Source organism: Phyllobates terribilis, unplaced genomic scaffold (assembly GCF_046119375.1).
Source record: "Phyllobates terribilis strain yellow unplaced genomic scaffold, ASM4611937v1 Scaffold_7__3_contigs__length_470593459, whole genome shotgun sequence".
Lineage (NCBI taxonomy): Eukaryota > Metazoa > Chordata > Amphibia > Anura > Dendrobatidae > Phyllobates > Phyllobates terribilis.
This window is the reverse complement of record NW_027362767.1, coordinates 332,797,665-332,820,229: the sequence shown is the minus strand read 5'-3', so window position 1 is coordinate 332,820,229 and position 22,565 is coordinate 332,797,665.

Genomic DNA, 22,565 nt, shown 5'->3' with positions numbered 1-22,565 from the left:
TGACATCATAGGTAGACCTCAACTATGAGAGACTAAAGGAGAAAACAAATCCTGAAAATCACATTGTCTGATTTGGAAAGAATTTTTTTTTTAAATTTTGGTGAAAATAAGTATTTGGCCAATTACAAACAAGCAAGATTTCTGGATCTCACAGACCTGTAACTTCTTCTTTAAGAGGCTCCTCTGTCCTCCACTCATTACCTGTAGTACTGGCACCTGTTTGAACTTGTTATCAGTATAAAAGACTCCTGTCCGCAACCTCAAACAGTCACACTCCAAACTCCACTATGGTGAAGACCAAAGAGCTGTCGAAGGACACCAGAAACAAAATTGTAGCCCTGCACCAGGCTGGGAAGACTGAATTTGCAATAGGCAAGCAGCTTGGTGTGAAGAAATCAACTGTGGGAGCAATAATTAGAAAATTGAAGACATACAAGACCACTGTTAATCTCCCTCGATCTGGGGCACCACACAAGATCTCACCCCGTGGGTCAAAATTATCTGAAGAACGGTGAGTAAAAATCCCAGAACCACAAGGGGGGACCTAGTGAATGAGTTGCAGAGAGCTGGGACCAACGTTACACAGGCTACCATCAGTAACACACTACGCCGCCAGGGACTCAGATCCTGCAGTGCCAGACGTGTCCCCCTGCTTAAGCCATTACATGTCCGGGCCCGTATGAAATTTGCTAGAGAGCATTTGGATGATCAAGAAGAGTATTGGGAGAATGTCATATGGTCAGATGAAACCAAAGTTGAACTGTTTGGTAGAAACACAACTCGTCGTGTTTGGAGGAGAAAGAATGCTGAGTTGCATCCAAAGAACACCATACCTACTGTGAAGCATGGGGGTGAGAACATCATGCTTTTGGGCTGTTTCTCTGCCAAGGGACCAAGACGACTGATCCGTGTACATGAAAGAATGAATGGGGCCATGTATCGTGACATTTTGAGTGCAAACCTCCTTCCATCAGCAAGGGCATTGAAGGTGAAACATGGCTGGGCCTTTCCTCATGACAATGACCCCAAGCACACCGCCAGGGCAATGAAGGAGTGGCTTCGTAAGAAGCATTTCAAGGTCCTGGAGTGGTCTAGTCAGCCATCAGATCTAAACCCTATAGAAAACCTTTGGAAGGAGTTGAAAGTCCATGTTGCTCAGCGACAGCCCCAAAACATCACTGCTCTAGAGGAGATCTGCATGGAGGAATGGGCCAACATACCAGCAACAGTGTGTGCCAACCTTGTGAAGACTTACAGAAATCGTTTGACCTCTGTCATTGCCAACAAAGGATACATAACAAAGTATTGAGATGAACTTTTATACTTGATCAAATACTTATTTATCCACCAAAATTTGAAAACATTTTATTTCCAAATCAGCCAATGTGATTTTCAGGATTTGTTTTCTCATTTTGTCTCTCATAGTTGAAGTCTACCTATGATGTCAATTACAGGCCTCTCTCATCATTTTAAGTGGGAGAACTTGCACAATTGGTGGCTGATTAAATACTTTTTTTCCCTACTGTACATCAACTACACATGTAACCATTCTTTAACACATCAGAAGGATATCACGACGGGATAACTTAAAGGGAAGTTGTCAAGTCACCAACTGCTATTAATCTGCAGATATAGGGTTAACCTGCAGGTTAATAGCATTACAATGCTTGTTGAAAACCCAGCTACTGAGAGGAAATAAATTTTATTCTTTCCGGGAGCCGCTAGCTTTCAGTTATAATGACGTGCCCAAAGAGGCTAGAGTCATCGCTCATAGCATTGTGAGTGGCGGTTGTAAGCATGCTACGGATATTTCATTGATAGCCCACTCTGCATAGGATACACTGCAGAGTGAGCTGTCAATCAAAGTGCCAGGGCGTGTTTACAGTCACTGAGTGGTGACAGTAGCCGCTCTGTGCACGTCTCTATGACTGAAAGCTGGCGGCCCCTTGGATGAATAAAGTTAACTTTCCCCTGGCAGCCGCACAGTGGCTGGACAACATTGTAACCTTATTAACATGGAGATGAACCTTATAGCTGCAAGTAAGTACATTTTAGGGACAAGACAAGTTCCTTTTAACTCCACAAAAGACAATGAATTTGTACTGTTAGGTTAGTGTGAAGTTACACCCATTCGCGCCAAAATATATTTTTGCATCATGATATCTTAGTCATTTGAAGAATGGCTTCATCTGTACATAAAAAAGGAAATCTGTAAGATATCCTTTATGAGATACATAAGGTGCAAGTATAGATTGTTTTGGATGTTTTTGATACCTGAAGTTTATTTTCGATACAATTGTTTTTGGAATCATTATGCAATTTCATCATTTTCTTATAGTGCCACCAAGAATAGCTTGGAGGCAATAACAATAGTAAGTTTGGTTTACATTTAAAATGAAAAGTTTCAACAATTTCGGTCATGTTTCTCAGTCTCGGAGAGCCTTCTCTACAACTTCGTGTTAATTGTCTATGATATTAGTCTTAGTATAGTAACGTCATGCAGTTCAAAGAAATGTTGTAATGTAGAAAACATGCCGAATTCTCAGTGTAAATCGTGTCATTATGAATTACTGCATCAAAGTTGGACAAGTAAAGCCAGTTTACCAGGAGGTTGATATGTTGATGTGAATAATCTAATGAAAGAATGAATGACGCGTCATGTTTCTATTACAGGGGCTAATTATGGATTTTTGTTAAACACAATGTAACATGTTGAGCTGTTTGCTTATTCACATCAAGATCATATAAACCATGCATGAAGTGGAAAATTTTCAGATCTTCTTGTGGAAATTGCAGAACTCATCAGCCAATCAGAGCGGTGTCATCATGTGAAGCATTTTGCATTTTCCTCCATACATGACAATACCAGTGCCTTTTTCTTTACTGAGGGGCAGAGCTTTTATTAGTTACTCAGTGGCAGGTTATGTCCCAAATTAGTGTCCATGTTAATTTAGAGCAAATGTGTCACCAGATTTACCAATACAAATTGCATATATTAATAAATGCAATCTGTCACCAGGTATTTTTACCCCATCTAAGAGCAGCATTATTTAGGAACAGTGACCCTGGTTCCAGGGATGTATCACTTGCTGGGCTACCTGCTGTAGTTTTGATAAAAATCAGTTTTTTATCTGCTGCAGATCTAGCAGTTCTCTGAATGCTGAGCTCTGTATAACCCCGCCCATACCACTGATTAGCAGCTTTCTTTATACACTATGCATAGCCAGAAACCTGCCAGTCATTGGTGGGGCCGGAGTTATACAGAGCTCATGAATATGGAGGACTACCTGGCAGCAGGTTTACCAGTTCTCTAGTGATCATCTCCTGCTGATAAAACAGTTATTTTATCAAAACTAAAGCAAACAACACAGTAAGTGACACATCACTGGAATCGGGGTCTGGGTCTCTAAATTATGCTAATCTCAGACCAGGTGGAAAAAAACCTTGTGACAGGTTGCTTTTAAAAAAAAGAAATAAGGAAATCTTTTGAAATTCATTCAGGTCAGATTCCCTCGAACCAGCAGGCAAATTCGATTCGGAGCAAATACATTTAGTCCAAATCCAAAATACCCAGTTTGGAGGTCTCTCCAACTTCCAAAGTATAATAAAGGAAGGGGAATGAAGGGATTAAAAAGTGAAAAAATACATTTTACTCACCTGGAGCTACTGAAGACTAGTGTTATGGACCGTGGAGCTGTGGTGACAGAGGTGGCATAAGACAGAAAAATGAAAATAAGGAAAAGGTGTGTGGCGGCACCATCTAAATCACAACCATTGAGATTGTCCTTGCCTTATTGAACCGTAGTAATAGCCAGACCAACGGGATTTCGGGTGCGTACCAAAAAGACACAGACTGTGTACTTCCAAGACAAGGAAGAAGAATGGTCGCACTCACCGTCCCTTTAAAATTCTTCACTTTAATGGAAAAGCTAAAACATGTGGTTGCAGGGGTGAACGGAATGCATGCATTCTGTTCTCCCTGCAACCTCATGTTAAGTGAAGAATTTTAAAGGGACGGTGAATGCGACTGTTTCTCTTCCTTGTCTTGGAATAAGACAGGTGAAGGCTAGTGTTGAGCCACCCCCGTAGTGTTCGGGTTCGGTTCGGTTCGTCGAACACCGGGATGTTCGAGGAACTGTTCGTCGAACTGTTCGTCGAACACCTTAGAACACCGTCGAACACCGTTAAAACCAATGGCAGGCAAACAAAAACACATAGAAACACATAGAAAACACCTGCAAAGGTGTCCAAAAGCTGACAAACTGCTCAGAAGACACTCTCTTTAAAAAAGCCGGCCGGCAAATTCAGCAGCGGCATACACCGGTACCCGACAATTTAGACAAGAAGGAATAGAGCATCACACATAGATTAGATAGATAGAAACATGTCAGTCACACATATAAGAAGCACAGTGACAGTGTTGGTTACTGCACTTGTCATTTAGTGTAAAGGATTTATTAAAAAAAATATTAGTGTTTTCATGCACCGTCTCTTTAAAAAAGCCGGCCGGCAATTCAGCATCTGTACCCGACAATTTAGAACAGAAAGAATAGAGCTTCACACATAGATTAGATAGATAGAAACATGTCAGTCACATATATATGAAGTACAGTGACAGTGTTGCTTACTGTACTTGTCATTTAGTGTAAAGGATTTATTTAAAAAAATAATAGTGTTTTCATGCACTGTCTCTTTAAAAAAGCCGGCCGGCAATTCAGCAGCGGTACCCGACAATTTAGAACAGAAAGATAGAGCATCACACATAGATTAGATAGATAGAAACATGTCAGTCACATATATATGAAGTACAGTGATAGTGTTGGTTACTGTACTTGTCATTTAGTATTAAAATAAAGGATTTATTATTAAAAAAATTGGCGTGGGGTTCCCCTTAATTTTAGGCTCTAGCGGAGGTTAAGCAGACGGCTGGGGCAGATGTTTGAAGCCTGGGAAGGGGGTAATACCCACGGAGCTTCCCAGGCTACTAATATCAGCCCCCAGCTGAATACATAGCCTTTACTAGCTATTAAAATGGGGACCCCCCCCCAAAAAATGACGTGGGGTCCCCCCTAATTTAATAGCTAGCAAAGGCTAGGCAGACAGCTGGGGGCTGATATTAATAGCCCAGGAAGGGAGCCATGAATATTGGCCCCCTCCCAGGCTAGAAACACCAGCCGTCAGCCGCCCCAGAAATGGCGCATTCATAGGATGCGCCAATTCTGGCACTTAGCCTCGCTCTTCCACGCTGCCCTGGTGCGGTGGCAGGGGGTAATAGGGTTGGGGTTGATGTCAGCTTATAATGCCAGCTGACATCAAGCCCAGGTTAGTAATGGAGAGGCGTCTATAAGACACCCCCATTACTAACCCCATAGTCAAAGTTAAAAAAAACACAAACACCCAGAATAAAGTCCTTTAATTGAAATAAAGACACAATCCTTTATTGTTCTAAATTAAACCATACTTACCATCACGCCCATTCCAGCTGAAGCCAACGATCTCCTGCAATAAAAGAAAAATAATAAAGCAACCTCATCCTTACCTTTCCATGGTTCCCACGACAGCTTCAGCTCTGCTACATCGAGATGACAGGCTGGACCGCAGCAGAACGCTGCCATCCAGCCTGTCATCCCGCAGACACTGAGAAGCGCAGGCTTGCTTGCGCTGCTCAGCGTCTCTCTGTGACGACATCCAGATGAGCCGAGTTCATGTCCAATGAACTCGGCTCACCTCATGCACGTCACTGACAGCGTGGGAAAATTCTCACGCTGAAGCGCTGATTGCAGGAGAATTTTCCCACGCTGTCAGTGACGTGCAGGAGGTGAGCTGAGTTCATTGGACATGAGCTCACCTCATGCACATCACTGACAGCGTGGGAGAATTCTCCTGCACTCAGCACTTCAGCGTGAGAATTTTCCCACGCTGTCAGTGACGTGCATGAGGTGAGCCGAGTTCATTGGACATGACCTCGGCTCATCTGGTTGCCGTCACAGCTAGACAGTGAGGAGCGCAAGCATGCCTGCGCTTCTCAGTGTCTGCGGGATGACATACTGGATGGCAGCGTTCTGCTGCGGTCCAGCCAGTCATCTCGATGTAGCAGAGCTGAAGCTGTCGTGGGAACCATGGAAAGGTAAGGATGAGGTTGGTTTATTATTTTTCTTTTATTGCAGGAGATCGTTGGCTTCAGCTGGAATGGGCGTGATGGTAAGTATGGTTTAATTTAGAACAATAAAGAATTGTGTCTTTATTTCAATTAAAGGACTTTATTCTGGGTGTTGTGTTTTTTTTAAATACTTTACTAGAAATTCATGGCGGTCATGTCTAATACTGGCGTGACCCCATGAATTTTGGGCTTGGGGCCAGCTGATAATACCAAGCTGGCCCTAACCCCTTTATTACCCAGTGAGCCACCGCACCAGGGCCCTGGATGAGTTGGGTACAGCGCCAGAAGATGGCGCTTCTATGAACGCGCCATTTTCCGGGGTGGCTGCGGACTGCAATTTGTAGCGGGGGGGGGGGGGGGGGCAGAAAGCTTGGGCCTCCCTGCGCTGCAGATTCCAGCCCCCAGCTGCCTAGTTGTATCTGGCTGGACACAAAAATAGGGCGAAGCCCCACGTACTTTTTTTTAATTATTTCATGAAATTCATGAAATAATTAAGAAAAAAAGGCCTTCCCTATATTGTTGTGTCCGGCCAGGTACAAATAGGCAGCTGGTGGTTGGGGGCAGCCCGTTCCTGCCTGCTGTACCTGGCTGGACACAAATATAGTGCGAAGCCCCACTTCAATTTTTTTTAATTATTTCATGAAATTCATGAAATAATTAAGAAAAAAAGGGCTTCCCTATATTGTTGTGTCCGGCCAGGTACAAATAGGCAGCTGGTGGATGGGGGCAGCCCGTTCCTGCCTGCTGTACCTGGCTGGACACAAATATAGTGCGAAGCCCCACTTCAATTTTTTTAAATTATTTCAGGAAATTCATGAAATAATTTAAAAAAAATTGACGTGGGGCTTCGCACTATATTTGTGTCCAGCCAGGTACAGCAGGCAGGAATGGGCTGCCCCCAACCACCAGCTGCCTATTTGTACCTGGCCGGACACAACAATATAGGGAAGCCCTTTTTTTCTTAATTATTTCATGAAATAATTTAAAGAAAATTGACGTGGGGCTTCGCCCTGTTTTTGTGTCCAGCCAGGTACAACTAGGCAGCTGGGGGCTGGAATCCGCAGCGCAGGGAGGCCCAAGCTTTCTGGGCCACCCCCGCTGCAAATTGCAGTCCGCAGCCACCCCGGAAAATGGCGCGTTCATAGAAGCGCCATCTTCTGGCGCTGTACCCAACTCATCCAGGGCCCTGATGCGGTGGCTCACTGGGTAATAAAGGGGTTAGGGCCAGCTTGGCATTATCAGCTGGCCCTAAGCCCGAAATTCATGGGGTCACGCCAATATTAGACATGACCACGATGAATTTCTAGTAAAGTATTTAAAAAAAACACAACACCCAGAAAAAAGTCCTTTAATTGAAATAAACACACAATTCTTTATTGTTCTAAATTAAACCATACTTACCATCACGCCCATTCCAGCTGAAGCCAACGATCTCCTGAAATAAAAGAAAAATAATAAAGCAACATCATCCTTACCTTTCCATGGTTCCCATGACAGCTTCAGCTCTGCTACATCGAGATGACAGGCTGGACCGCAGCAGAACGCTGCCATCCAGCCTGTCATCCCGCAGACACTGAGAAGCGCAGGCTTGCTTGCGCTCCACAGTGTCTCTCTGTGAGGGCATCCAGATGAGCCGAGTTAATGTCCAATGAACTCGGCTCACCTCATGCACGTCACTGACAGCGTGGGAAAATTCTCCTGCACTCAGCGCTTCAGCGTGGGAGAATTCTCACACTGAAGCGCTGAGTGCAGGAGAATTCTCCCACGCTGTCAGTGACGTGCAGGAGGTGAGCTGAGTTCATTGGACATGAGCTCACCTTATGCACGTCACTGACAGCGTGGGAAAATTCTCCTGCACTCAGCGCTTCAGCGGGAGAATTCTCACGCTGAAGCGCTGAGTGCAGGAGAATTCTCCCACGCTGTCAGTGACGTGCAGGAGGTGAGCTGAGTTCATTGGACATGAGCTCACCTTATGCACGTCACTGACAGCGTGGGAGAATTCTCCTGCACTCACCGCTTCAGCTTGAGAATTTTCCCACGCTGTCAGTGACGTGCATGAGGTGAGCCGAGTTCATTGGACATGAACTCGGCTCATCTGGATCTCGTCACAGAGAGACGCTGAGCAGCGCAAGCAAGCCTGCGCTTCTCAGTGTCTGCGGGATGAGAGGCTGGATGGCAGCGTTCTGCTGCGGTCCAGCCTGTCATCTCGATGTAGCAGAGCTGAAGCTGTCGTGGGAACCATGGAAAGGTAAGGATGAGGTTGCTTTATTATTTTTCTTTTATTGCAGGAGATCGTTGGCTTCAGCTGGAATGGGCGTGACGGTAAGTATGGTTTAATTTAGAACAATAAAGGATTGTGTGTTTATTTCAATTAAAGGACTTTATTCTGGGTGTTTGTGTTTTTTTTAACTTTGACTATGGGGTTAGTAATGGGGGTGTCTTATAGACGCCTCTCCATTACTAACCTGGGCTTGATGTCAGCTGGCATTATAAGCTGACATCAACCCCAACCCTATTACCCCCTGCCACCGCACCAGGGCAGCGTGGAAGAGCGAGGCTAAGTGCCAGAATTGGCGCATCCTATGGATGCGCCATTTCTGGGGCGGCTGACGGCTGGTGTTTCTAGCCTTGGAGGGGGCCAATATTCATGGCTCCCTTCCTGGGCTATTAATATCAGCCCCCAGCTGTCTGCCTAGCCTTTGCTAGCTATTAAATTAGGGGGGACCCCACGTCATTTTTTTTGGGGGGTCCCCCATTTTAATAGCTAGTAAAGGCTATGTATTCAGCTGGGGGCTGATATTAGTAGCCTGGGAAGCTCCGTGGGTATTACCCCCTTCCCAGGCTTCAAACATCTGCCCCAGCCGTCTGCTTAACCTCCGCTAGAGCCTAAAATTAAGGGGAACCCCACGCCAATTTTTTTTAATAATAAATCCTTTATTTTAATACTAAATGACAAGTACAGTAACCAACACTATCACTGTACTTCATATATATGTGACTGACATGTTTCTATCTATCTAATCTATGTGTGAAGCTCTATTCTGTCTGTTATAAATTGTCGGGTACAGATGCTGAATTGCCGGCCGGCTTTTTTAAAGAGACGGTGCATGAAAACACTATTATTTTTTTTGATAAATCCTTTACACTAAATGACAAGTACAGTAAGCAACACTGTCACTGTACTTCGTATATATGTGGCTGACATGTTTCTATCTATCTAATCTATGTATGATGCTCTATGCTGTCTGTTATAAATTGTCGGGTACCGCTGCAGAATTGCCGGCCGGCTTTTTTAAAGAGACAGTGCATGAAAACACTATTATTTTTTTAAATAAATCCTTTACACTAAATGACAAGTACAGTAATCAACACTGTCACTGCACTTCTTATATATGTGACTGACATGTTTCTATCTATCTAATCTATGTGTGATTCTCTATTCCTTCTATTCTAAATTGTCGGGTACCGCTGCTGAATTGCCGGCCGGCTTTTTTAAAGAGACGGTGCATGAAAACACTATTATTTTTTTTGATAAATCCTTTACGCTAAATGACAAGTACAGTAAGCAACACTTTCACTGTACTTCGTATATATGTGGCTGACATGTTTATATCTATCTAATCTATGTGTGAAGCTCTATTCTTTCGGTTCTAAATTGTCGGGTACCGGTGTATGCCGCTGCTGAATTGCCGGCTTTTCATGTTTCACTGTTGGCACTGTTCCCATCGATTTGGGCAATCACTGTAATGCCACAACCACCATGGCTGTGGCATTACAGTGAGTGGCAGACAATCCCTGCATGATTGGTGCTCTAAATAGCGCCAGACATGCAGGACACGCTTTTGGTGCACGAACAGTTATTGAACATAACCTCGAACAGCCGAATTTTTTGCAAATCGTTCGGGTTCGTCGAACAACTCGAACACCGCCCAAAACAGCTCGAATTTGAGATTGGCGAACAGTTCTAGTCGAACACCGCTCATCTCTAGTGAAGGCCTAAAACAGATGAATGAAATGTATTTTATTATTTTAACCCATTCCCAACTTTCAAAAGAATTCAGTGCAAATCAAATCCCAATAATTTCGAATTTGCCAGATTTAGACCTTTCTATTAAAGGGGTGATACGAAGTCCAATTTAATTTTCATTCTAAATCCTTACTAGTGATGGGCGAGCACTAAAGCCCGGGTCGAGCACATTGCACTGCTCGGGTGCTCGACCCGAGCAACGAGCTCAATGTAAGTCTATGGGAAACGTGAGCATTTTAAAGGCGGCTCCCCCCAGCGGTCTGCAGAGGGCCTAAAAATTGCCCAAATCGATGGGAACAGTGCTCAAATGACATGGGAACAGCATGGGGAATACCCCTGGAAGCATTTCTGACTTCCAGGTCACTGCTGTCAACAATGTTGTCAGAGGTATTACGCCACTTTTACAGACTCACAATAAAACATACAAAAACATAACCAAAATGGATTTTCCTGGGAAATATGTTAAGGAACATCCTTTCCAGGGTAATGACTTGCATATAAGGCAAAATAAATCTACAAAAACAAAAATGCTCCTCCACACCTTGGGCTATGTTCACATGTAGCGTTTTTGATGCGTTTTTGCACTTTTGCGTTGCTTTCAACCAAGACAAATGTATTCACTGGGAAGTGTCATTTTAACATTTTACAACCTTATCTGGCCATGTGGTGTGTGACACATCATCAGACACATGCATACAGTGCTGAGACATGAGAACAGCATGGGGAAGTCACCTGGAAGCATCTCTGACTCCCAGGTCACTGCCTAAAAGTGTGCCCATCATAAGTGATCCTTGGCGCATGCGAAGATGACTCCCACCATGCACCTGTCATTGCAGACTTGCAACAATCACCATCCATGTCCTTGTCCCAGTGCAGCGTTCAGTTGTCCCTACTAGAATCATAGAATCATAGAATCATAGAATGGTAGAGTTGGAAGGGACCTCCTGGGTCATCTGGTCCAACCCCCTGCTCAAAGCTCCATTCCTTGAAATGCAAGCGCAAGTATGCAGCCAGCCACCCACCCACCCACAGGCTGAAATAATATACTGCCAAATTTTTGACAGCTGCTTGCACTTGAAATGCGGCCTTTTAGCCTCGTGGAGGCGGAAGCTGTCCACAAACTTATGGCGGTGGCGACCAGTATTCATACTCGGTCCCCAGCCACCACTATTTCCCCCGGTGTCGTCTCCGCCTTCCACAGGCATGGGTCCTACAACATTACCGTGCCCTCCCCAGTTTACTTAATGGGAAGGACCGCCTAGCTACAAATACGTGGACAAGTGAATGTGGCCATGGATGGTACGGAGCCAGTCCACAGCTTGTCGGTGAGTTGTATTTCACCACAAACATATTAAAAAATATGATGAAAGGACTGACTTTTGGGAAACCGTATCTACTCCAGCTGTCATTTCTCCCAGTAAGTCCTCTAAAGCTGCTTGCACTTGAAATGTGGCCTTTTAGACTCGTGGAGGCGGTAGCTTTTCACAACCACATGCCGGCGGCGGCCGGGTGTCCATACTTGGTCCCCAGCCGCCACTATTTCTCCCGGTATCATCTCCGCCTTCCATAAGCACGGGTCCCACAACATTACCCGTGCCCTCCCCACTTTACTTACTGGGAAGGACCGCCTAACCACAAACACGTGGTCAAGTGAATGTGGCCAGGGACAGTACGGAGCCAGTCCACAGCTTGTTGGTGAGTTGTATTTCACCACAGCTATATTCTTTAGCTTGGTGAAAGGACTTGGGAAACCGTATCTTCTCCAGGTGTCGTTTCTCCTAGGAAGTCCTCTAAAGCTGCTTGCACTTGAAATGTGGCCTTTTAGGCTCATGGAGGCAGAAGCTTTTCACAACCTCATGCCAGCGGTGGCCGGGTGTCCATACTCGGTCCCCAGCAGCCACTATTTCTCCCAGTACCGTCTCCGCCTTCCACAAGCACGTGTCCCACAACATTACCCGTGCCCTCCCCAGTGAACTTACTGGGAAGGACCGCCTACCCACAAACACGTGGTCAAGTGAATGTGGCCATGGTCGGTACGGAGCCAGTTCACAGCTTATCCGTGAGTTGTATTTCACCACAGCCATATTCTTTAGCTTGGTGAGAGGACTTGGTAAACCATATCTACTCCAGCTGTCATTTCTCCCAGGAAGTCCTCTAAAACTGCTTGAACTTGAAATGTGGCCTTTTAGGCTCGTGGAAGCGGAAACTTTTCACAACCTCATGCCAGCGGCGGCCGAGTGTCCATACTCGGTCCCCAGCTGCCACTATTTCACCAGGTGTTGTCTCCGCCTTCCACAAGCGCGGGTCCCACAACATTACCCGTGCCCTCCCCAGTGCACTTACTGGGAAGGACCTCTTAACCACAAACACGTGGACAGGTGAGTGTGGCCAGGGATGATACGAGCCAGTCCACATTAAAAATGCAGCCATAGATTGTCCGGGAACCTTCCCACACACTTTTCTTAGCCAGGGCTGCTTCTCAGCAGGGTTGAACGGGCCCACCAGAGAATCCTCGGGTGCGCCCTGGCTTCTCCATCAGGAGAGTTCATGATAGGCGCAAACTTTGCAGCTGCTATGGGGCTCTTGAGCGAGGGAGAAAGGTGGGCACTCAGAATCAAATCTTCTGGTGGGCCCAATGTTTTTCAGTCTGACACTGCTCATCATTGAGAGTTGTATTTCACTACAGCCATATTCTTTAGCTCGGTGAAAGGACTGGGATAGCGGGAAACCATATCTGCTCTAGGTGTCATTTCTCCCAAGGAGTCCTCTAATGCAGCTTGATGCAGAAGCAATGGCAGCCCATCCAACATCAGCTCGCACTTGTCGGTGGTGCTTCGACACACAAACATCTTTCTTTGCACCTTTACTTTCATGACTACAGAGTTGGGCAATGGCCTGATCTGCAATGTGGTTTGAGAAATAACATGCATAAGCCCATCCAATCCACATTAAAAAAGCAGCCATAGAGTGTTCGGGAACATTCCCACACACTTTTCTTAGCCAGGGCTGCTTCTCGGCAGGGTTGGACGGGCCCACCCGAGAACCGGAGACTCCTCCGGTGGGCCCTGGTTTCTCCATCAGGAGAGTTCATAGTGCCGAGGTGAGGCCATGATGATGATAAAGGCTACCATCTGCTTAGTTTTCTGTTACTTGGAATGCAAGCGCAAGTATGCAGCCAGACACCCTCGCACAGGCTGCAATACTAAACTGCCAGATTTCTGGGCAGCTGCTTGCACTTCATATGTGGCCTTTTAGACTCATGGAGGTGGAAGCTGTCCACAACCTCATGGTGGCGGCGGCAGCCAGGTGTCCATACTCGGTCCCCAGCTTCCACTATTTCTCCCGGTATTGTCTCCGTCTTCTACAAGTGTGGGTCTCTGAACATTCCTGCTGGTACTTTTCTGTGGGAATCTGCTTGCCTCCTACCAGCCTGGAATATTTCCAGTAAACTATGGTACGACGCCATGGTATTAGCATGCTTCCAGTACCAGTAGCAAAGCCATCCCCAATTTAATACTCAGGAATTTTATTTGGTAGACTGAGTGGCTGCCCAAATACATTAGTTTCTCACAAAGGAGCTGAAGATAGAGTGGCAGTTGATGCAAGTTTCTCCAGCCTGTTAGATATCAGAGGGTGAGCAGTGGATCAGTGGTTAGCACTGAAGCCTTGAAGAGCTAGGATCCTGGGATCAAATCCCAGCAAGGACAACATCTGCAAGGATTTTGTACAGTCTCAGTAAAATACAGCCATAGAGTGTCCGGGAACCTTCCCACACATTTTTCTTAGCCAGGACTGCTTCTCAGCAGGGTTGGACGGTCCCACCAGAGAATTCTCTGGTGTGCAATGTCTTTTACATCATATGAGTTCATGATAGCGCAAACTTTGCAGCTGCTATGGGGCTCTTGAGCGGGGGAGAAAGGTGAGCCCTCAAAATCAAATCCTCTGGTGGGCCCAATGTTTTTCAATCTGAAACAGCTTCTCAGTGAGAGTTGTATTTAACCACAGCCATATTCTTTAGCTCGGTGAAAGGACTGGCATAGAGGGAAACAGTATCTGCTCCGGCTGTCATTTCTCCATCACCAGGTTCCGGCCATTGTCACACACGACCCTGCCTGGCTGTATGTTCAGAGTTGAGAGCCACAGATCAAGCTGCTGTGTTACAGCTTTCAACAACTCTGCAGCACTGGGCGGTTTGTCACCTAAGCATTAAGCATGTTATCTTCAGCACAGCCTGTTGCCGCTAGGCCAAGGCAGTGATGGAGTGCTTTCAGCTTGTGACTGATGTGGTCATTTCGGAGATGGAGGAGGATGTGCAGGAGCTGAATAATGTGATTACATTGAGGTTACATTGGCGACTCTGTTTTTTTATACTAAAGAAAGATCCTACTGTTTTTTTTTTTTACATTATTTTTTTAAGACAAATGCGTTCACCGGGAAATGTCATTTTAACATTTTACAACCTTATCTGGCCATGTGGTGTGTGACACACCATCAGACACATCCTGTTTCATTTATGATGGAGGGACTCTGAAAATTAGAAAGCCTATTTTATAGGGCCATCAGGCGGCCCTTACTATTCTTAAAGGGCCAGCAGGCGGCCTTCGCTATTGTTAGCGAGCCATCAGCCGGCTATGCTTTGTTGTTCCCATTACTAACGAGTGGGTCTCCTATACTGTTATTGCATATGCAGTGACTGCAAGGGCTGCCAAAAATTCGGACGCAACAAAATACCCCTTTGAAGAGACAAAGAGGAGGGTCTCAGTAAAAAAAAATGTTCCCATTACAAAGGAGCGCGTCTCCTCTAGTGGTAATGCCAATGCTGTGACTGTAAGGGCTGCCAAAATTTAGGAAAAACCCCACTAACAATTTAAAGACACATAGAGCAGGGCCACAGTAACGACAAATTCCCATTAGAAAGGAGAGGGTCTCCCATACTGTTTGCATATGCAGTGAAGCAATGGCTGCCAAAAATTTGGAGGAACTCCAATGCCCCTTGCAAGAGACGTAGAGGTCGGAGAGCCTCCTAAAAACAATGTTCCCACTATTAGGAAGTGGGTATCCCATAGAGTTTGTTACGGGTCCAGGGGGTGGAACCTCTGTGCTACGGTCACAACAAATATATACAAGTAAGTAGGATAATGTGTCAGTAACTAACATATAACCGACAAATAGACACAAAAATAAATAAAATTACCAACTTTTATTAAGTAGTTAATATAAAAATATATAGAAAGAAAAGAACAAGAAATGGTAAAATGGGAAAGGTCAATCAGACCACACACAAAAGGACACTACAATATCAAATGGTAAACCTATCAATATAATCATATGCACATCAATCAAGTGTAACCAGAATGTATATATCTCCACAAATAACAAATAAAGTGCACTGTGCAATTGGGTACAAAGCTAATAAATTCATCCGTGTAAAAAAATATATATATATAGAAAATAAATCCAAGTGGATATACAGTACAGACCAAAAGTTTGGACACCCCTTCTCATTTAAAGATTTTTCTGTATTTTCATGACTATGAAAATTGTACATTCACACTGAAGGCATCAAAACTATGAATTAACACATGTGGAATTATATACTTAACAAAAAAGTGTGAAACAACTGAAAATATGTCTTATGTTCTAGGTTCTTCAAAGTAGCCACCTTTTGCTTTGATGACTGCTTTGCACACTCTTGGCATTCTCTTGATGAGCTTCAAGAGGTAGTCACCGGAAATGGTCTTCCAACAATCTTGAAGGAGTTCCCAGAGATGCTTAGCACTTGTTGGCCCTTTTACCTTCACTCTGCGGTCCAGCTCACCCCAAAGCATCTCGATTGGGTTCAGGTCTGGTGACTGTGGAGGCCAGGTCATCTGGCGTAGCACCCCAGCACTCTCCTTCTTCGTCAAATAGCCCTTACACAGCCTGGAGGTGTGTTTGGGGTCATTGTCCTGTTGAAAAATAAATGATGGCCCAACTAAACGCAAACCGGTTGGAATAGCATGCCGCTGCAAGATGCTGTGGTAGCCATGCTGGTTCAGTATGCCTTCAATTTTGAATAAATTTTGAATAAATCCCCAACAGTGTTACCAGCAAAGCACCCCCACACCATCACACCTCCTCCTCCATGCTTCACGGTGGGAACCAGGCATGTAGAGTCCATCCGTTCACCTTTTCCGCTTCGCACAAAGACACGGTGGTTGGAACCAAAGATCTCAAATTTGGACTCATCAGACCAAAGCACAGATTTCCACTGGTCCAATGTCCATTCCTTGTGTTGTTTAGCCCAAGCAAGTCTCTTCTGCTTGTTGCCAGTCCTTAGCAGTGGTTTCCTAGCAGCTATTTTACCATGAAGGCCTGCTGCGCAAAGTCTCCTCTTAACAGTTGTTGAAGAGATGTGTCTGCTGCTAGAACTCTGTGTGGCATTGACCTGGTCTCTAATCTGAGCTGCTGTTAACCTGCGATTTCTGAGGCTGGTGACTTGGATAAACTTATCCTCAGAAGCAGAGGTGACTCTTGGTCTTCCTTTCCTGGGGCGGTCCTCATGTGAGCCAGATTCTTTGTAGCGCTTGATGATTTTTGCAACTGCACTTGGGGACACTTTCAAAGTTTTCCCAATTTTTCGCACTGACTGACCTTCATTTCTTAAAGTAATGATGGCCACTCGTTTTTCTTTACTTAGCTGCTTTTTTCTTGCCATAATACAAATTCTAACAGTCTATTCAGTAGGACTATCAGCTGTGTATCCACCAGACTTCTGCACAACACAACTGATGGTCCCAACCCCATTTATAAGGCAAGAAATACCACTTATTAAACCTGACAGGGCACACCTGTGAAGTGAAAACCATTTCCGGTGACTACCTCTTGAAGCTCATCAAGAGAATGCCAAGAGTGTGCAAAGCAGTCATCAAAGCAAAAGGTGGCTACTTTGAAGAACCTAGAATATAAGACATATTTTCAGATGTTTCACACTTTTTTGTTAAGTATATAATTCCACAAGTGTCAATTCATAGTTTTGATGCCTTCAGTGTGAATGTACAATTTTCATAGTGAAGAAAATACAGAAAAATCTTTAAATGAGAAGGTGTGTCCAAACTTTTGGTCTGTACTGTATATTATTAAATGAATCTATAAATATGTGTACATATAATAGGTATTGCACTCCAAAAATAGATATAATAAGGGCATATACACTAAGATGCAAATGAATAAATAAACAGATAAGTACTAACCCTCAAGGTAAGTAGTGTCACATGTGTGAGTCCTGCATCCAACGCACGTTTCGCTGTCGCTTTCTCAAGGATACTGAGGTGAAAAGGGGAGAGAGTGTATATATATATGTCTGGATCCGCCATAATCGATTTTATCCAGGTAAGGCAGGGAGGGAGAAATTAATACCATGCATGGTAAAATCCGGGATGGCGTCCTCCAACAGCAGGTGCGTCTCTTAGGAGCGCAACCGCCCAGGAAGACGATAAACCGGAGTGCGTTCCACAGTGGAACGCATAAGGGCAGGAAATGCGCTCCACCGTGGAGCGCTGGGAGCGGAACCGGAAGTGATGTCACTAAGGGGGATTACATAGACGCTGGTAAGAAATGGGTCAGACAGTAGAAAGATGCGCTCCACAGTGGAACGCAATGAGCAGAGCCCAAAATAATAGCAGCGCTAAATAGCAGCCTATAATGAAGAGACCATAAGAGAAACAAATAGATAGATCAATTGAAGTGACTAAGTAAAGTGCCTAAATAATTCAAAATGGGTCATATAAAAAGAATATATATGAATAAAAAGATAAATATGAATAAAAAAATATATAAAATGTGTAAGTGATCTCTTATATAATCTATAATGTAAAAGTATATAATATAGCACAAGAGTGTATCATAGCCCAATTTTATGTGAGTGAATATAATGAAGCTACACGGTACAGACAAAACAATGCCTATCAATGTAGGTATGTACATATATAAAATAAACATCAATATGAATATATGTGTACAAACATGTGCCTACATATTCAAAAGATGAATATAAAATACATAAATGAGTAAATAATAAACAAAACAAAAATGGACAAACAATACAAAGACAATCAAATTGTGTGAAGAATCAGATGAAAACAGGATCCTCATAGGCTGCCCAGTAAACCCAATGTTGCCTCAAAAAAAACGCAGATGGGCTAAACAGAGAAGAAGAAAAAACAATTAGAAATTAAGAAAAAGAAATATATATAGAAGATAAAAAACCAAATAAAATAAGACAAATAAAAAATGATAAAGCGTATAATGAACTTAATAGACTAAATCTGAAGAAACTCACAGAAAAGGGGCAAAACTATATGATTCATTAAGGCCATGTGGAGAGATAGAATTTAGAATGGTAATCCATTTTACCTCCTTCTGGGCAAGAGCCTTCTTCCAATTGCCCCCCCTGATACCTGGGTACACTCGATCAATCCCACTTACCTTTAAAGATGATGGATCGCAATTGTGATACTTCTTGTAATGGCGAGGGATAGTCTTTAAATCTTCAAGGTTTTCAATTTCGCTGGCTGCCCGGATGTCCAATACATGCTCGCGTGTCCACCTTCTCAGCTCTCGTGATGTCATTCCGATATAGATTTTATTACAAGGACATCTGGCGCTATAAATAACGCCGGTTGTATTGCAAGAGACAGTATGGGTAATTTTGTAGTTCTTTGAGCCCTCTGCATTAGTAAAATTGTTGGTGCATTCTATGTTAGGACATGCAACACACCCACCGCAAGGGCAACATCCCCATTGAGGTCCTTTTGAATTAAAAATAAATTTCTTGCCAGATGTCAAATAACTATGGACTAAAATGTCACGTAAATTTCGTGCTCTACGATAGGTGATGGTAGGATGGTTAGAGATGAATGGTGATAATGAATGATCTAGTTCAAGAATACGCCAATGTTTTTTGAGCGCAGCCCGAACATCGGAGCTCCAGGCATTAAAGGTAGAAATGAAGCGAACAGTATCTGTTGTTTCCACCTTACGTCGTTTGTATAGCAGGTCCTTATGATCAGAGAATTTAGCCCTCCTATAACTGCGTTGAATGACCTTCTCACTGTAACCCCTATCAAGGAAACGTTCTTTCAATTGATTGGCTTGAATTTCGAATTCCGTATCATTTGAGCATATGCGGCGTATCCTTAGAAATTGTCCGGTGGGAATATTGTTAACCAGACTCCTGGGATGTGACAAAGTGGCACACAATAGAGAATTAGCCGAGGTTGGTTTTCAGTAGACATCTGTCTGAAGAAAGCCATCATCATCTATGTAAACCAAAACGTCCAGAAAATCCATTTTACATCATCCAGCCATGAAGGTAAGTTTGATGTTGAGATTGTTTGCGTTAAGAGTATTCATAAATGATGACAGGTCAGCATCAGAACCCTGCCACAAAAAGAAAACATCATCGATAAAGCGACCCCAAAAGATTACTTTATCAATATTTGAAATGGGGTTAATTAGGAAAATCTCTCTTTCCCACAGCCCCAGGAAAAGATTAGCATAAGAGGGGGCGCAGGCCGCCCCATTTGCAGTGCCCTGGAGCTGTAGGAAGAAGGAATCCTTAAAAGTAAAAAAATTGTGTTTCAACACAAAATCTAACAAATTAACAATAAAATTCCCAAATTCATGATCCACATCAGACATCTCCAGAAAGGCCAATACCGCTCTAATTCCATCACTATGGCGAATAGAAGTATAGAGAGACTCGACATCACAGGTAACCATGAGAACATCGTCGTCCACTTGGATACCATCAATCCTCCTCAAAAAATCTGAGGTGTCTTTCAAATATGACGGTAGGGTCTCCACCATAGGTCTTAGAACGTGATCAATCAGTTTACAGGCAGGTTCACAAAAATTGTCAATCCCAGACACAATCGGCCTACCTGGAGGGTTGATGAGATCCTTATGAGTTTTGGGAAGAATGTAAAAAGTAGAAATCTGTAGATCCTTCTTAAAGAGGTAAGAGATCTCAAGTTGAGTCAGGGTTCCGCTCTGAACAGCAACACAAAGAATCGCCTCAAAGAGATTCTGAAATTTAGACAAAGGATTAAACGTTAATCTTCGATAGGTGGATGGATCATTTAATTGCCATTTCACTTCTCTTTCATATTTAGACAAGGGGAGCAACACAATGTTGCCCCCCTTGTCAGAAGGTTTAATAATGATGTCTTTGAGAGATTGAAGTTCTGAAATCACCTTCCTCTCATCACGACTACAATTGTCAAAAGAGATGGATGTTGAGATACTCTTAAATTTGTCACTCACCAATTGAACAAACAGTTCAATGTTCGAATAAAGGGAAAGAGGAGGACAGCGTTGGGACTTTGGAATAATAGAAACTGGGAATCTTCCCATCGGTTTGATGGTCTGTTCATCCAAAAGGCTTTCGAGAATATTCAAGGCCTCACGTTCCTCTCTAGTAGAAAAAATATTGACATCAATCTTTTTGTTATTAAACATTTTCTTAAAAATAAGTTTACGGGCAAAGAGATGTAAATCTTTCAATCCAGTGAACAAATCAAATCTACTCGTAGGGGAAAAATTGAGGCCCTTCATCAAGACAGCTGTCTGTGATTTAGTTAAGATGTGATCAGAGAGATTAATTACCTTAGGTGTAGACTTGGAACATCCTCCACTTATCATATTGGATTTAGGGTGACTTTCCCAGCGATCACGTTTCTTTTGTCCCCACCTTGTGTTGTAGCTGGGTTTAGATGTATAGGAGTCAATGGATTCATTGTCAGTAGGCAAATGGGATGAAGTGGATCCTCTGTGTTCACCCTGAGGTATTTTTAGAGATTTCCATTTATACACTCGGTTATTCTCTTTATCAGCTTGATCCCGAATATATTTATTGGTTTTGGACAATTTTAACTGCTTCTCCCATAGAGAGAAGCATTCCTCCATTTCCTCACTAAATTTCTGGAAGTCCGTTATGTTAATTAATGCTTTAAGCCTAGTTTCCTTTGAAATTATTTCCGCATCAATCTCATTAAGAGTAGTCCCATTTTTATCAATTATAAGCAGCAAAAAGTCACAAGAGCATCTATTGCATATTTCTTCCCATCGGTTTACAAATTCAACATCATCTTTTCCATATGAGGGGAAGACCTGAACACGGAGACCCCGTGGGATGAGTTTTTCTTCAATATATTTCTCCAGGGTGAATTTATTCCACCACGTTTTAATACGTCTGTGATAAAGTGATTTCAAAATACGCTTACATTCATTAATATCAACTTGAGTGGTATTCTCTGATGATGTCCCTTTCCCTTTAAAAACTAATGTGGCTTGTGAATGCCACATGGCCTCTCTGGCTTTAAAGTCCATAGTGAAAAAAGCAACCTCTGTAAATCTACAGGATATAATCACAACAAATATATACAAGTAAGTAGGATAATGTGTCAGTAACTAACATATAACCGACAAATAGACACATAACCACAAAAATGAATAAAATTACCAACTTTTATTAAGTAGTTAATATAAAAATATATAGAAAGAAAAGAACAAGAAATGGTAAAATGGGAAAGGTCAATCAGACCACACTCTCTCCCCTTTTCACCTCAGTATCCTTGAGAAAGCGACAGCGAAACGTGCGTTGGATGCAGGACTCACACATGTGACACTACTTACCTTGAGGGTTAGTACTTATCTGTTTATTTATTCATTTGCATCTTAGTGTATATGCCCTTATTATATCTATTTTTGGAGTGCAATACCTATTATATGTACACATATTTATAGATTCATTTAATAATATATATGCACTTGGATTTATTTTCTATATATATTTTTTTTTTAACACGGATGAATTTATTAGCTTTGTACCCAATTGCACAGTGCACTTTATTTGTTATTTGTGGAGATATATACATTCTGGTTACACTTGATTGATGTGCATATGATTATATTGATAGGTTTACCATTTGATATTGTAGTGTCCTTTTGTGTTTTTTTTAAAGATATAAAAACAGTGGATAACCCATACCACAGATGTAGGGTGTTAAACCATGAATCATTACAAGAGGTGTATATACATGCTACTACTTGGCAATATATTTAGGAGGTAAATGATACTGAATATGCATAGAGAAATATCCTATTTAACAGGTGAACAGATCAATCCACATCAAAAGATATACACATGCATAATAAATAAAAACAATGTTTGTATGAATGAAAGAATGGTAAACACCCACCGCTCCGACGATCATTTCGACACCTTTTTCAAGGAGCGCTGCCAAGTGAAGGCAGGAGTCTCTAGGTGGTCAGGGCAAGTGACGGCAGGAGTCTCTAGGTGGACTGGCAGGTGGTCACGGCAAGTGACGACAGGTA